The sequence below is a fragment of the Eriocheir sinensis genome, chromosome 63 (assembly GCF_024679095.1).
Source record: "Eriocheir sinensis breed Jianghai 21 chromosome 63, ASM2467909v1, whole genome shotgun sequence".
NCBI classification, from domain to species: Eukaryota; Metazoa; Arthropoda; class Malacostraca; order Decapoda; family Varunidae; genus Eriocheir; species Eriocheir sinensis.
This window is the reverse complement of record NC_066571.1, coordinates 5,519,893-5,537,751: the sequence shown is the minus strand read 5'-3', so window position 1 is coordinate 5,537,751 and position 17,859 is coordinate 5,519,893. Positions and strand designations below refer to the sequence as shown.

The following is a 17,859-nucleotide window of genomic DNA, read 5'->3' as shown; positions in this document are numbered from 1 at the left end:
TGCCTGGGAACCTGGCCGGCTGAAAGCCCCTGTAGGGGATGCATGGCTTCTCTAGCCGCTCTAGCCGCGGCAAGACATGGCGGGCGTTTGCCTCAAGTACAAGGTCAACAGGACGCGGATGCCGAAACAGCGCTACGCCTCAAGCCCTCAACCCGCCGGCACTGCCCTAACACGCTGCCCGCTCGGCCCACAACATCGACCGTCAGATCACCACATGTGCCCAATGCGAGGACCTGCTGTACTCCGCCAGGCTGCCTTGAAGCAGGTTTCATGCTAGTCAGTTTTTACCATCCAGATATTTTTGTATTGATTAAGGATCTCATCCCATCATAATCAGGGAAGTTTACTGATTTCGAATCTACGTTCATAAATCAATGGGAGCGATACTTGAGGAACTGCAGTGAGATGAAGACAAAAAATGAAAACAATGTTTATAAACTATTTCATTTTGCTACATTTTTAAATTACACGAACAGCTATTCAGTTCTTTTACCTCATGACAGGAGAAAATGTGTAATTAGAGATTATGGTTGCATCAGTTCTCTGAACCGTGCGGTTCTTTCCTAGTGTCGGGTGACGTACAGCACCGCGCTGCGCTGTACGAGGAAGAGAACGCTTGAGCCGGCGAGGGACGAGTGACGTCACGGCTCAACGCGGAAATTACTTGTAAGCATATCTATCTATCGATCTACCTCTATCTATCTCTATCTATCTATCTCTATCTATCTATCTATCTCTATCTATCTATTTATTTATTTATTTATTCATATACATAAACAATAGTCATTGCTACGGATAATCCTTGGCGTCAAGCATGATTCCTTTTTGTTATCAACTAATTAAGTTTAAATGAGAGAGAGAGAGAGAGAGAGAGAGAGAGAGAGAGAGAGAGAGAGAGAGAGAGAGAGAGAGAGAGAGCTGACTCAGCCAACACAGATCAACGTTCAGTCACTCACGAGGCTTCCGTTTCCCCGAAACACGCGAGGGAGAGGGAGAGGGAGGGGGAGCAGAAAGGGAGGAAGGGGAATAGGGAAAAGGGAGGGAGGGGAAGGAAGGGAGGAGACGGGTAAGGCCAGACAGTCAGCTGATTTGCCCTTTCGCCCTCCCTCCCTCCCTCCCTGCCTCCCTCCCTGCTGTTCCATAATATTAACCGGCACCTCTCTCCTTTTCCTCTCCCCGGCTCCACGTTCTGCCTCCCGTTAGCTCCTCCCCTATCGGCTCCTCCTCGCTCTCTCTCCCTCTCTACCAGTCTCCCCCGCGCATCACACCACCTTCCCGGCGATCAATAACGTGGGAGCTTACTGCAGTGAAGGGAACAGGAGACCGACTCGCCGCGTGCTCTGCTTCTGTTTCCTCCCCATAACTTGCCCGCCCCGGCCCCCTTGGCACACGGCACCTCATGCCCGGCTTTCTGAGTGCTTCGAGGCCACGGGAAACGCGCCGCCAGACAGTTTAGTGGCGTGGTGTGACGGGGAGAGAGTGCGGAGTGGCGGAGGGAGTGTGTACGGCGCGCGACGAAGCTCACAGGTCGACGACTCATCCCTTCCCGTGTTCCTCGTACCCAGGTAAGTCTGTGTACCTCTATTACCGTACTCCTCGGGTGTCTGTAATGTGTCCTGGGTGTCCGTGGGGCGTAATGTGATGTAAGGGGAGCGTGAGGCATGTAAACAGACACCGGAACACATGGCGACGCGGGCTATAGTGATCGTCCGCCCCGTCAGCCAAGCCGCCCATGTAACCTCAATATTAGGCCAACACGTGGACAGTGCTGGGCATCGAGGGCTTACGACACACCCCTTCTAGGCTCGGGGAGGGTGCTGGCAGGTGTACTGGTGGTGCAGGTGTGCGTAAATAGCCGTGATGAGCTGCCAGCTGACGGGGGTTGGTGCGCCTGCGTCAGGGCCATGCAAACTCTGACGTGGTCTAACATTTGTCCTGACGTGTCCTGCGGCGTGTTTTGCAATGGCTCGGGGTGTGGAGGGCAGCGAAGGGCATGATTCGTCTTTCCTCACCCGGAACAGGCGACGTGGCAGTACTAGGAAATCCGACCACAGCATTTATTTTCCTCCGAGCTTGATATGTCCGGCGCAGGCCACACGAGTTCCCGGCTGAGTCGCAATAGCGGGGTGCCGGCAAGTGATCGATGCTCCCGATAAACCGATAGAGTAATGCCTCTCCACGCCCTGGACCCGTCCCGCCCTGAGTGAGGTTCCTGGGCGTCTTGCTGCGGGTACCGAGGGCGTGGGTTACGTGGGATATGGGCGTGCGGGCGTGGGTGGCGAGGTGGAGATGAGGCGGGGTCGCTTTAACGGGGTCACTGAGGCTGGCGAGCGGGGGAGCCCCAAAAGGTGGTGTGTGTGTGTGTGTGTGTGTGTGTGTGTGTGTGTGTGTGTGTGTGTGTGTGTGTCATAATGTTTACTGCTCCCCAAACACAAATTTATGCCAACTCCTAAGGGCTTCTCTCCTCCTCTTTGTTTTCTTCTCATTTTCCTCTTCCTCCTCTTCTCTCCACTCCATAACACCACCACAACCACAATCATCCCCACCATCATTATCACCTCCACCACAACCATTACCACCACCATAACCCCCGCCGACCCACACTCACCATGCACCCTCGCCACACCTGCACGCAATCCTGATGACGGTCGGCCCACGTGACCCGCATGGTGACCTGCTTTAACACACCCGGGGCCAGGAACACACCCGCCAGCGCTAGGGGTTGGAGGGGCGACTCATCTATATCGTAAACACAGCTTGATATGCTTGTTTGTTTTCACCACCTGATGATGTACTCTGACCGGTATCTACTTTATATTTATCACAAACTGCCTTCACACACACACACACACACACACACACACACACACACACACACACACACACAGGCTTCATACAACTGACCACTCGGAGCATGCACTCACTTTGCGTTTTGACTTAAGACATTATAATCAGGGTGTCACGAAATGTAGAATATGAGAGAGAGAGAGAGAGAGAGAGAGAGAGAGAGAGAGAGAGAGAGAGAGAGAGAGAGAGAGAGAGAGAGAGAGAGAGAGAGAGAGAGAGAGAGAGAGAGAGAGAGAGAGAGAGAAAGCGCATCGCGGGTTTGGGAGACATGGCAACGCGGGTTTTTGCTACAGTTTGACCTCACCTCAACCCTCATTATGAGACGCGCTGCTACATCCAGTCTTACCGTTAAGTTATCGGTTTTGAAGCATGCGTCCCTATTCAAAACTCTCCTTCCCACACTCATCTTTCCTACCTGGCCTACTTGAACACGTGTATTTTTTTTTTTCACAACACAGGAGACAGCTCAAGGGCACAAAAAAAGGAAACAATAATAAAAAAAAGCCCGCTACTCGCTGCTCCTAAAAAAAAGGATCAAAAGAGGTGGCCGAAAGAGAGGTAATGCCAAATGCAACTAATCACCCTTAAATCATATATACTTCAAGCTTATACTCCAAGCGGAACCAATACACTGCACTTGTGGTTTGAGGGACAGCTTTTAAAAATACTCAAAACACACCTCTCTTATCACTACCTTGCATATCTAATCTTTTTTTTTACATCATACGACCCGGCTCAAGGGCAACAAAAATAAGGGGTTTGGACAGTATAGGGATGAGCATGAGTAGAAAGTCGTGTGGAGCGGGGCCGTGAGAGGGGGGGAGGCATGCAGTTAGAAAGTTCAGAAGAGCAATCAGCATGAAAATATCGATAGAAGGTAGAAAGAGAGGCAACATGGCGTGTATACAACTAAGCAATGTAAACAAAAACGTACTTGAAGCTTTGTCACTCTAAACCGAGACACTGCACGACTCTTACATATCTTAAACACACCTTCTAGCATACTAAAACCACACCCTCGCACACTCATTACAACCTAGCATCTTTAATCCCTTGTATACAACTTAGCAACGCATACAGAAACACGTACTTGAAGCTTTGTCACTCTAAACCGAGACACTGCACGACTCATATATCTTAAACACACCTTCTAGCATACTAAAACCACACCCTCGCACACTCATTACAACCTAGCATCTTTAATCCCTTGTATACAACTTAGCAATGCAAACAGAAACACGTACTTGAAGCTTTGTCACTCTAAACCGAGACACTGCACGACTCGTATATCTTAAACACACCCTCTGACATACTAAAACCACACCTTCGAACACTCATTACTACCTAGCATATCTAATCATGTGTATACAACTAAGCAAACAAAACGTACGTGAAGCTTTGAACTCTAAACCGAGACACTGCGCAACTCTTACATATCTTAAACACACCTAGTATACTAAAACCACACACCTCCTCACACTCATTACTACCTAGCATGTTTAATCCCGTGTATATATGTAAGCAATGTAAACAGAAGTAAATACCTTTATAAAATACACACGTTAAGCTATGTTACTTAATCGATATTTTTATACGTTCTTATACAACCAAAACACACCTCTACACACTTATTATTTATGTCTAACGCACATGCAAACTATCATTATCCCAGCGAACATCTTTTATAGTACGAATTCTTAAAGTTATATTTGTAAAAACAACATCAAAACACTTACTAAGGGTCGTATTATGAGACATTCCGCCGCCCAAGAACACATATTTGACAAGGCTTTCGTAGGAGTTGTGGGCATTTCCAGGGGTAGTTTTATGACCCTGGTGGTAGTTTCATCTTTCCTCTGTACCCTGAGCATAAAAAACACTCATTAGAACCTGACTGATCCCCCCTCTTTGACCTTTAGATATAGCTGATGTGAGAAGGCAAAGTGTCTTGTTATACCAGCCTTAGTCCACTGAAATATGCATCTTCACTAGAATATCCTGGATACAGTGTGCGTTACGTTCTGACACAGCGGACGAACATTATGGAACGGTTACAATCAACATGTCGGTGGGTGTTTGCAGACATATAGAGCCTCTGTTTGCGTATTATTAATGGAATAGTACGAAGATCATACACCCTCACCAACCTTACCGATGCGACCTGTACTCAGACGGCATGCTTTCTGCCATATCAAGACACCTCACCATTCGAAACTGACCTCTCTTTTGTCCACTCAACTCAATATGCTTTTGCAGGAGCAGCGCTTAGCAGGCTTTTTGTTCCTTTCCTTGCCCTTGAGCTGCTTTCTTTACTGTTAAAAAAAAATATTCTTTTCCAGCACACTTTTGAGATCGTTCTGGACGCTAACGTATACCTAAAGAAATGTATATGTATAGGTAATAGAAATATGCCTAAGCTCTCTTACTGAACATATACTTCAGGCTTTTGCACTCTGAAGCAAGGCCATGCACTGGGGAATGAAGGTCGACTCTTATCTAGCTAACTGACACACTCATCCACACATCTGTCTGTCTGCCCTGATACTGTCTATGCCCTTTACTGTCTATGCTACTGTCTTTCCCCTTTACTGTATATGTTACTGTCTAAGCTACTGTCTATGCTCTCTACTCTCAAAGCAATTCTCAATGCCCTTTACTGTCTATGCTGTTGTTTATGCTACTGTCTTAATGTTACTGTCTAATTGTATACCGTGGATACCTCAACACGGGTAGGAGAAATGTTAATAGGCCTAAACTCCCTCAAAATACTTACACTGAACTTCTCCACTCCGCACCGATACGAATACGATAGTGGTGACGTGTTGATAGGAGGGAGGGCTGGCTCGTCTATATCTAAAACCGCCCCACACATAGCTACCCAAACACGAGTAGGGTACCTTGAAACATGTATTGAAAGCGTCTCCACTCTGCGTCAGTTCGATATAGTGGTGTTTGGAGGGCTGACTCGTGTATATCTGAAACATTCTCACACATAGCTACCTAAACACGAGTAGGAGACAAAATAATTCACCCAAAGTACCTTGAAACATGTATTAAAAGCGTCTCCATTCTGCGCCAGATCGATATAGTGGTGTTTGGAGGGCTGACTCGTGTATATCTAAAACATTCTCACACATAGCTACCTAAATACGAGTAGGAGACACAATAACTCACCCAAAGTACCTTGAAACATGTATTAAAAGCGTCTCCACTCTGCGCCAGATCGATATAGTGGTGTTTGGAGGGCTGACTCGTGTATATCTGAAACATTCTCACACATATTTATCTAAACACGAATAGGAGAAATGTTAATCTATCAATACTTCCATAATACATGTACAGTTATTTCTCCACTCTCCATCAATACGATACAGAGGTGATTGGATGGAGTTTGACACGTGTACATTTAAAACCCTCCCACACACTTAATATCATTGCCTAGCGTGCTTGGAAATACGTGTAAAGGTCATCTTAATATCCCCAAATTAAAACACATCTGAATACTTAATGTTTCGCCACCCGGTGTCGATATACTGCAGACATGAATATATAAGTGATAAACGTTTTCCTACTTAACGCCTTCACACCAATTACCACAAAATAATATATGATGCAGCTGGACACTTACGAAATCTATATTATCACCGCTGCCTTCCTTGAAAGTGCGAATTCCTGAAATTGTATTAATGAAAGACATTGACATACTAACACACCCTAAATGAAAATATCTCTATAGATTTATCACTCAAATATTTTCTTTTTGATTAACTTTGTGGTGATTCAAGAAAAAAAAACCGTACGTCTTTAATAGTCTCCCTTTAACAGCATTGCTTCTTATGATTATTTGACATTTTTTAATACACGAAATGGAGATGTGAAATTAATTACTTCTCGTTTTCGACATTTTAAGGCAAAAAATAACCATGTGAAAAGGATTGTTTCTTATATTTCCCGTTCTAGAAAAAAAAAAAGCGAAACGGATTGCCTCTCATATTCCGCGTTTTACAACAAGAAACGACGAAGTGAGGAGATGACCAGGAGCAGAACGTATTACAGAGATGATGATGATAAGGAAGGCAAAGGGCGAAGAGGGGAGGGTTTGGTCAGGTGGTGGAAAGAGACGCTGAGGGGCTTGTTCAGAGCCTTGAGAACACTCGTCGAAGGGCAAAGAGATCGAGGTAGGAGAAAGAGTAAGAGAAGAAAAAGAGCTTAGTAAAAGATCATGGAGAGAAACGCCCGGGGAAATGAGATCAAAAGAGAGAGAAAATGAGGAGCACAGTAAAAGACCATGGAGAGAAATGGTGAAGGGAAAGAAGAGCGAAGTGGAGAGAAAGAGGAAGAGAAGATGAGGAGCCTAATAAAAGATCATGGAGAGAAACTGTGAGAGGCAAAAGATCGAGGGGATAAAGAGAGTACATTGAAAAATCTCGAAATTAACCTCTCTTTCGGCCACCTCTTTGGATTCTTTTTGGAAGCAGCGAGCAGCGTTTTTTTTATTATTATTGTTTCCCTTTCTTTTGTGCCCTTCAGCTGTCTCCTTTGTTGTAAAAAAAAAAACATCGGAGAAATAGACTTCATTTGGAGGTACAAACAGAAAGAAGGATCGCGATGAGACTGAGGACATTGGATAGAGACTTGAGGCGGAGGTGGAACGAGAAAAAAAATCGAGAAGAGAGACAAAAGGTAGATTGGAGAAGTGAAGTGAAGCTGCAAATGAAAACTAGATCGGGGGTGGAGACTTGAGCACACTGGATGGAGACTTGGGGCGGAGATGGAAAGTAAAAAGGAGATTGAGAAGGGAGACAAAGGGTAGATTGGAGAAGTGAAGTGAAGGTGCAAATGAAAACTAAATCGGGGGTGGAGACTTGAGTACACTGGATGGAGACTTTGGGCGGAGTTGGAAAGTGAAAAGGAGATTGAGAGCAGTGACTACGTTGGGGGGATAGACTTCAGGCGGAGTTGGAAAGAAAAAAGGAGATTGAGAGCAGCGAGTGCGTTGGGGAGAGAGACTTCAGGCGGAGATGGAAAGAAAAAAGGAGATTGAGAGCAGTGACTACGTTCGGGAGAGAGACTTCAGGAGGAGTTGGAAAGTAAAAAGGAGATTGAGAGCAGTGACTAGGTTGGGGGGATAGACTTCAGGCGGAGTTGGAAAGTAAAAAGAAGATTGAGAGCAGTGACTACGTTGGGGGGATAGACTTCAGGCGGAGTTGGAGAGAAAAAAGGAGATTGAAAACAGTGAGTGCGTTGGGGAGATAGACTTCAGACGGAGTTGGAAAGAAAAAAAGAAGATCGAGAACAGTGAGTACCTTGGGGAGATGGGAAGAAAGAACGAGACCGAGTACGTTGGGGAGATAGACTTGAAGCAAAGAAAAGGTGCGAGGAAAAAGAGAGATCAAGGAAGGAGGAGTGAGTACAGTGGAGAGACGATCTTCATGTGGAGGTGCAAAGGAGAGAAGGATAGAGGAAAGGCAGTCAGTACGTTGTAGATGAGCTTGAGGCGGAGGTGCAGAGAAAAAGAAAGATCAAGGGAGGAGAAGAGAGTACAGTGGAGAGACGAACTTCATGTAGCGGTGCAAAGGAGAGAAGGATAGAGGAAAGGCAGTCAGTACGTTGTAGATGAGCTTGAGGCGGAGTGGCAACGAATGAAGGCAAAGGAGGATACGGTGGGCAGGCATAATTGTAGAAGACTTGTAAGTAACGTAAGCCTCTGAAAAAAGGAAAACGTAAAATATTAGCAAGGTGATCAAAGGGAAAGTATTATTGATGAGAACAAAAGAAAAACGATTCGCTTGATGCTTTAGAAAATATATAAAACATGCTGCACTTTATACGTTTATACATGTTAGAGAAAAGTTTTGTTAATATATATGTACAAGAAAACTAAATCTTATAAATGAAAGGAGAAGGGGGAAGCGAAGGATATTAGGAAGGATAGAGAGAGAATGGAAGATTTAAGGAAACGATAAGAGCTTGAGGAGAGGGATGGAGAAAAAGGAGTAGGATGTAGGAAGAAGAGAAGAAAGTTATAATAAAAAGAATAGTTGGATGAGTAGTGTTGAGGAAAAAAAAAAGATGAGTGAGAAAAAAATGAGTTGGAAAAAAATATTATAACGCCAGATTCTACACTCGAACATGAGACAAACTTTCTCAACATACACGAGGATAAAAAAACAACAACAAAAAAACTGTAAAAGTAATATGGAACGAAAAGTAAAAGTAATATGGAAAGAAAAGTAGAAGGAATGTGAAAAGAAAATGAGTAAAAACAATATGAAAATAAACAAAACAAAACCTGTACCACACACACACACACACACACACACACACACACACACACACACACACACACACACACACACACACACACACACACACCTGCACGCGCCGTCCTAGCCCTCGTATCAGCAAAGGTCAAACAGCCACTGAGTCACCCCGTGAAGGCAAGAGGTCAAGTGGAGCTTCGAACCTTCACCTGAAACTTCTCGACCCTTGCAGTGAACCGGAGAGACTGCACCGAGGCGACAAAGGGAGGAGGAAGAGGGAGAAAATGATGGAGGAGGGAGGAGGAAGAGGGTGAGGGAAGGAGAAACGGATTGAGGAAGTTGAGATGGAAGTTACAGGAGAAGAGGATGGACTGAGGGGGAGAAGAAGAGAAAGAGGAGTGAGGGAGGGTAAGTTTGATAACGGGAAAGAAATAGGAATTATAGACGAAGGGAGGAATAAGAGAAAGGAATAGTGAAGAGGAAATATTTGAAGGAGGAATGTGGAAAGGGATAACTGAAGGAGGAGGAGGAGAAGGAAGGAAGGAGGGAAAGAAGATGGAAAGGATGAGAGGTGAGGAAAGGATAAGGAAGAGGGAGATATATGCAAGGAGGAAGGAGTGGAGGAGGGAGATGATGAAAGGGATATGAGTTGACAATAGGAAGAGAGAAGAGGGTGAAAGGGATAAAAGAAGGAAACAGGAAGAGGAGGAAAAATGAATGTGAAGAGGAGATAAAGAATAGGAGAAGAAGTGTAAGGGAATTGTCGAAAGAAAGAAGAGTAGGAGGAGGAAGAGGAGAAAGGAGAGGAGAGAAAAACTACATAAAGAAAGTGGAATATAAAGGTAAATCTAATTAAGGTAAAGGTAAACGCAATTCCCTTTATTTCATTATTAATAACTAAAGTAATAGAGCAAGGGAACTATTGCATTCTACGTAAAATTAATACAGTTATCAAAGTGTGCTATCAGCCCCCCACTCCATCCCTACACACACACACACACACACACACACACACACACACACACAGGTAAACACTCACGTTATCAAGTGGCTCCGTTACCAAGTACTTAGATACACACACACACACACACACACACACACACACACACACACACACACACACGTCGATAATATAATCAAGGGACTCCCCATCTTCGGTTTATGATAAAAGCTGATCGTTTGTGTGTCCAAGGGAACTATTGAGAGAGAGAGAGAGAGAGAGAGAGAGAGAGAGAGAGAGAGAGAGAGAGAGAGAGAGAGAGAGAGAGAGAGAGAGAGAGAGAGAGAGAGAGAGAGAGAGAGAGAGAATAGAATAAGAAGAGAGAATACTGGAGAGAGAAAATACAGAAAATAGAAATTTGGAGGAAAGGTGGAGGCAGGTGAGAAGAAAGGTGGAGAGAAAGGAGAGCGGAGGAAGAATAGTGAGTGTGGAGTGTGAGAGGCTTGGAGAGCGAGGGAAAAGAGGCGTGGAGAGAGAAGCCTGATGGAAGTGTACAGGGGGAGAGAGAGAGGGAAAGAGGGAGGGAGAGAGAGGGTGGATAAAACCGGATAGGAAGGAGAGTATAATGGAGAGAGAGAGAGAGAGAGAGAGAGAGAGTAAAATTGTATAGATGTCACCTGCTGCCCATCATGATTTAAGTAATTTAAGTGAAGAGGACGAAGGCTGGTCGGTCTCTCTCTCTCTCTCTCTCTCTCTCTCTCTCTCTCTCTCTCTCTCTCTCTCTCTCTCTCATTTTCTCGACATTAGAGAAGTTGGTGTTGTTGAGTTTGGAAACGGAGCGAGGGGAATGAAAAATGGGAGGAGGAGGAGGAGGAGGAGGAGGAGGAGGAGGAGGAGGAGGAGGAGGAGGAGGAGGAGGAGGAGGAGGAGAAGGAGGAGAAAGACGAGAACCAGGAAAACAATAAAGCTGTGCGAGAATGAAGACAGGAAGGATAAGATTGAGGAAGTGGTGGCAGAGGAGGAGGAGGAGGAGGAGGAGGAGGAGAAAGAAGTAAAAGAGGAAGAGAGGAACGACGAAGACAATGAAAACGAAAGCAATAAGAAAAGAGGATATAAAGGAGGAGAAGGAGGAAGAGAAGGACAACGGGGAATCAAAAACGACATGGGAGGAGGAGGAGGAGGAGGAAGATGGGAAGAGGATGAGGAGGATGGGAAGAAGAAGAGGAGGAAGATGGGAAGAGGAGGAGGAGAAAGGTGGGAGAAGTACTGCTAAAATATTCATCGCTGTGTCTGTCTCCGCCGCACCGTCCTCTCCGCTCCACTCCGACACTCATCCTAAAAGTTTGCCTCAACACCCTTCACGAGGACACACACACACACCCACACCCACCCACACCCACACCCACACACACACACACACCCACACCCACACACGCGCACACACCCACACACACACACACACACACACACACACACACAGACCTCAGAAAATAGATGCCTTATCGAGGTAGGCAGGCAAGTAATTAAGTAAATAGGTGGGCAGGCAGACAGGTATTTAGAGACAGATAGACAGACACACACACACACACACACACACACACACACACACACACACACACACACACACACACACACACACACACACACACACACACACACACACACACACAGGTAGGTAGGAGTTTAAATCAAAAGATAAAAGAAAGGAGAAATGAGATAAACGATGGGTGGGACAAATGGACAGGTAAAAACGATAATAACGACAAGACAGACAGTTCATTCTATTTCCCACCAATGAATCATACGTTTTAGAGACAGGGAAATAAGTTAGGTTAAAAGTTAAGGAGAGGGAGAGAAGGTAGTGACAGGTTAACCGACGAACAGGTAAAGAGATATATAGAAACAGACAGACAGACAGCCCATCCACTTTATCCCTGCGTCACCTGTAAATGAGACAGGCAATGGGCGGCCAGGTGAGGCAATAAATGCGATGCGAGGTACATCAATTTCCGGACCGACTGATAGCGCGGAGTATTTCAACGTCATCGATAAACTAGATAGGTAGAGAGGTAAATAGGGAGGTATAAACAGATAGGTAGACTGGTAGGTAGGTAAAGTATATAGGGAAACAAGCAAAATAAGCGAGTAGGTTAATAAGTAGTTACAGTGATAGATATTGATAGATCCTTACATACATCAACAGAAAGAGAAATAGACAAATAGGTAAGAAGTTAGGTAGATAGATAGAAAAGTAGGTAGAAACAGAGACAGCCATATTGATAGGTAGTTATTTAGGCAGATAGGAAGGTAGGTAGAACGGTAGGCAGGCAAGTAATTAAGTAGATAGGTGGGCAGGCAGACAGGTATTTAGGATGAGAGGTAGTCTGATATGCAAATGTACTTCAGCACCAGCGATGGAGTAGACAAGTTATTGATGACAGAAAGATAGATTGGCACATCCACAGCCAGCCAGACGGACAGACAGCTAGACAGACAGACAGACAGACAGGTACTACATAGACAGATCTGCCAATGCGTTTCAGCGGCGGCGATAAAGTAGAGCAAACTGACGCCATAACTTCATTGCCCGGCGGCAGGAAGCGCCCACCTAACGCTCCCTGTTGGTGAGCTGCTAATTGATGGTGTGTGTGTGTGTGTGTGTGTGTGTGTGTGTGTGTGTGTGTGTGTGTGTGTGTGTGTGTGTGTGTGTGTGTGTGTGTGTGTGTGTGTGCTTTGCATGTTTTTTTTTAAGTATTTCAATGTTTGGTATTTTACTTTTAACCAAAAACTAAATTATATGTAGTAAGTTGCAATAGACGTATTTAGTTGAACTTACAAGTTTGTGGTCAATAAAGCATCTATTTTTTGCATCTATCTATCCATCAATCAATTTAATCTGCATATATCTATCTATTTATCTATCTATCTATTTGTGGGTGTCATTATTTACTGCGTGTGTGTGTGTGTGTGTGTGTGTGTGGGTGGGTGTGTGTGTACAGATCAGTAATCAATGGCAGGTCACATCAGCAGGACCCCCGCGGCCACCAGAAGAGCAGTTTGATAATGCTTTTAATTAATCTGTCAGTCCTAAAATCGTTTATGTATGTTTGTATCCAACAAGGCCGCCAAACACGATGAAACAGCGGGAGTGTGTTTGGGCGAAGCGGCTGGTTGGGACATATGTGTTTCGTTTGGCTGTGTGTGTGTGTGTGTGTGTGTGTGTGTGTGTGTGTGTGTGTGTGTGTGTGTGTGTTAAGGGGGACAGTACAGGTCAATAAATTCCTGTCTGTTTGTTCTGTCTGCTTTTTTTTTTTTTTTTTTGCTGTTTTCGAAAATTATAGTTTATGTCTGTGAACCTAAGTCTCTCTACTCTATATGTCTGTCTACATGTCTGTGTATATCTATGTCTGTCTGTCTGTCTGTATTTCTGTGTCATTATATTTGTCTGTTTATATTCTTGATTATATGTCTGCTTGTCTCTATTTCTCTGTCTGTCTGTCTGTGTCTGTTCTCTCTCTCTCTCTCTCTCTCTCTCTCTCTCTCTCTCTCTCTCTCTCTCTCTCTCTCCATACACACATTAATCCGTGTCTATACAAGCCTAAACACCTATCCAGCAAGTCAACGTTAAGCCTATGCAGCGCTAAAACGTCAGGTATGTGTGTGTGTGTGTGTGTGTGTGTGTGTGTGTGTGTGTGTGTGTGTGTGTGTGTGTGTGTGTGTGTGTGTTTCATAATCCTTTTAAACTGGACATATTTACTTCTTACGTAAAATGTCATCGGTACATTAACCTCTAGTCCAATTTTATTTATTTATTTATTTATTTAATTACTGACTTATTTATCTTGGCATTTGAGACCTCTAACAATACATATAATACTTCACGTGTGGAACTACTTACATAAAAACAACGAAAAGGAAAGTGACAACCCGGAGATTTTAGAAAGCGTGTCAAACAAAACCGGATGGATATATGAATTAAAAGTGAAAGAGAAAGTAAGAAAAGACCTTCGTTGAACAGTGTGGCAAGAATTAGAAGATTTACAGAAGCAGGATGGAGCACACTAAATTTAGACAAAGAGGTGGATGACGTTAGGAAAGGGCTTTGTCGTGCAGTTAAAACCTTTACCAGAGCAGGATGGAGCACACCAAAATTAGACAAAGAGGTGGAGGACGTTAGGAAAGGGCTTTGTCGTGCAGTTAAAACCTTTACCAGAGCAGGATGGAGCACACTAACATCAGACTGAGAAATGGGGGACGCTAGGAAAGGTCTCTATCGATTAGTAGACTAGTAATTGTTGAAGGTAACGACACCAACGATCTGTTATTCATTTCCTTATCTCTATCTTGTATCTTCCCGTCTAGTCATTTTCATCATTATCAGCAACTCACGTCACTGATAGAGCACTCACCACCCTTTACCCTGCACACGAGAGGACAGATAGCAGCCTCGTGCAGCCCTAATCGAACCAGTTTTTCCTTATCCTTATCTTCGCTTACGTTATCACTCGACACGACGCATCCCTCAAACCTGCGCCCGGGATGACAGGGGTATGAACTTGTGCCCCCAATCGTAACATGCTGTCCTTATCATTGCTCTTGTTCGCGTTATCACTTTTCTTTGAGAGTTACAATGTATTTCTTGTGTTACTACGCGGGTGTCGTTGTCTATATCGCGTTTTTTCGTTAAATTTGAATGACATGCGTAGTTCTCACAGCTCATTTTTCGTACATGTCAAGTTCCTTCTTTCTCTCGTTTGAAAACTTTGTGATAACTTTGATACGTATGAGGAAAGTCTGGCTCGATTACATTCCGGTTGCTTTTTATTTTTTGGTTATCTTTTGTTTTTATTCCTATTATCTTGCCTTTTGTTTTATATCTAGTTTATTTATTTTGTGAACTATTTTATCACATATTTTTTTTTAATTTCTGAATTTTTCCTTTTAATTTACAGTACTTCATTTTGTGTGTTTTTTTTATATATGTTTTCTTGTATGGCTGATAATCATGGGTACAATTTTTCTTATATTCTATCTGTTATGTCTTCCTATTGTTGCCATGTATCGTACGTCTTATTTTCGTCTTGTTTTTCCATTCCTTTTATCTAAACGTAATTTTTCTATAAGTTACCCTGAACTATGCTTTTCTTTATATTTAGCTTCCCGTTCCGTTGTTTTTTTTCCCTTACTTAAACATTTTTCTTCTATTATTTATCGTGTTCGTGTTTTTTTTTCATGTTTAGTTTTGTTTTATATTCACTCTCCCATTTCGCTATTTATTCCTCCTATTTAAACGTATTTTTTTTTATTTTAGTTACCCTCTATAGTTTTTTTTTTGTTTGTTTCCCATTTCATTGTTTCTTCTCTTTACTTAAACGTTTTCGTGTATTCGTTATCCCGTATAATGTTTTTTTTTTCTATTTAGCTTTTCTTTATATCCAGTTCCCCATTTCGCTGATATTCCCGAGTGCGAGGATTTGTTATTTTCCCTCTATCGTGTTTTTTGTTTTGTTTTGGTGTCCCATTTCATCCTTCTATTCGTTATCCTGTATCATGTTTTTTTATTTGACTTTTTTTTCTCCAGTTCCCCATTGCGCTAATATTCGCTGGTGCAAGTATTTAATTTTTATTCCCTCTATCGTGTTTTTTGTTTTGTTCTGGTGTCGCATTTCGTCCTTCTCTTCGTTATTTTGTATCATGTTTTTTTTTATATTTAGCCTTTTTATATCCGGTTCCCCAATTCGCTGATATTCCCAAGTGCGATTATTTCATTTTTTTCCCTATATCGTATTTTTTTGTTTTGTTCTGGTGTCGCATTTCGTCCTTCTCTTCGTTATCTTGTATCATGTTTTTCTTTATATTTAGCTTTTTGTTTATCTCCAGTTCCCCAATTCGCTGATATTCCCAAGTGCGATTATTTCATTTTTTTCCCTATATCGTATTTTTTGTTTTGTTCTGGTGTCGCATTTCGTCCTTCTCTTCGTTATCTTGTATCATGTTTTTTTTTTTATATTTAGCCTTTTTATATCCGGTTCCCCATTTCGCTGATATTCGCTGGTGCAAGTATTTTTTTTTTTTTCTGCAACCGCGGCGAGTCACGAGGCTGAGCGCGGGGCTTAGCCAGACGAGGCGCACACGGCGGGAAGCGTGAGTGACCAAGGCAGGTAATGTGTGGGCTCAGGGGTGAAAGCCTCTTTAGGGGACACACACACACACACACACACACACACACACACACACACACACACACTCGTCAGGCGAGAGATACACACGCACACACACACACACACACATTCAAATACTTACCTATCCCCTTTCCCTACTCCTACAGGCTCCCATTCCCCTCCCCTTACTCCCCCAGACACACACACACACACACACACACACACACACACACACACACACACACACACACACACACACACACACACACATTCAGATACTTATCCCTCTCCCTCCTCTCTCCTCCCCCCTTCTACATACATACTCCCCAATACCATACTCCCTTACTCCCCTTCCCCCCCCCCCCCCCACACACACAGAGACACACCTCCCTCCCTCCCTCCAAAACAGACACAATCACCTCGCGTCGATTTCACACCTGTTTGGCTTTCTGGTAATTAAATGGAAACACCTGGACATCCACTTCTCCTGAATCAACAAGAGACCTTATTTATCCCTCGTTAGATTATTAACGGTAGTAATTAGTGGACACATGCACGCCGAAAAAAAAGTGCCAAGCAATTATCTCCCGCGCGGACAGTGGCACTCCAAACAGGGCCAAATGAAGCGTGCCCGCGGTGTAATTATCCCCGTAATTAATGAGTCATTTGTGGACACCTGGCCGCGTCCGATTATCAGTAATATAACTCCACCGCTGAGTTAGGGCGCTGATAATGACTTTGTGGCGGCGGGGGTGGAGCGAAGAGTGGAGGGGGTGGAGGAGTGGGTGGATGGGTGAAAAGTAGAGCGAGGGAGGGTGCGAAAAGTGGAGGGAGGTGGAGGTGTGAAATGTGGGAAGGATGGAAAGGAAAGATAATGACGAGTAGGAGGGTGGAGGTGGACTGAAGAGTTGAGGGGTGGAAGGATAAGGGTGGAAGAGGGAAGGATGGAAAGAAAAGCTAGTGAGGGGTAAGAGGGTGGAGCGGAGGGGTGGAATGACAGGAATAGGGGAAGGGTGGAAGGAAGAGCCACTGGAAGGTAGGCTGGTTTGTGGAAGGGAGGAAAGATGAGGGTGGAGGGAAGAGAATAAGGTGGAAGGATGTAAGGTATGTTGGGTGGAATGGAGGAAGAATGCTGAACAGGTGGATGGGTGGAATGAATAGGTGGGGATGTAGTGTGGTTAGTGGATGAGTTGGATGAGGCAGGGATAGTGGGTGTAAGAGTAGATATGATGATATGGGTGGGTGGGTGGATGAGTGGAGAGAATCAGAGGCGTGTGGATGGATGAGTGGAAGAAAAAAGTGGAGGGTGTTATGATGGATGACTTATGAGTGGATGGATGAAAAAGTGGATGAGACAAGTAGAGAAAACAAAACAGAGAAAATAAGAGTACGGATGAGTTTATACTGATGTGAATGGATGATTTGAGGGAAAGGATGAAAGGTACAAAAAAAGGAAGCAGGAGGAGGAGGAGGAGGAGGAGGAGAGAGTGAGAGTATGCGAAAGTCAAAGGCTAATGGAATAAAAAGGAAAAAAATGAAACAAACAAAAATACCTGGAGAAGAAACGGACGATGAAAAGTGAAAAAAGAGGACAGGTAGAGTGAGCGAGTGAGTGAGTGAGAGAGTGAGTGAGAGATGAGACGCAGAA

The 17,859-nt window shown here is 44.1% G+C and overlaps 1 protein-coding gene across 1 annotated transcript in view; it reads left to right on the top strand.

The window, feature by feature from the left end:
• Nucleotides 1-858: 858 nt before the first annotated feature.
• The window catches only part of LOC126986901 (long-chain-fatty-acid--CoA ligase 4-like), a 32,219-nt gene continuing 15,218 nt past the window's right edge, over nucleotides 859-17,859 (top strand). The window contains exon 1 of the mRNA XM_050843395.1: nucleotides 859-1,565. The gene's annotated coding sequence lies outside the window, so the exon portion shown is untranslated. The remainder of the gene's footprint in view (nucleotides 1,566-17,859) is intronic.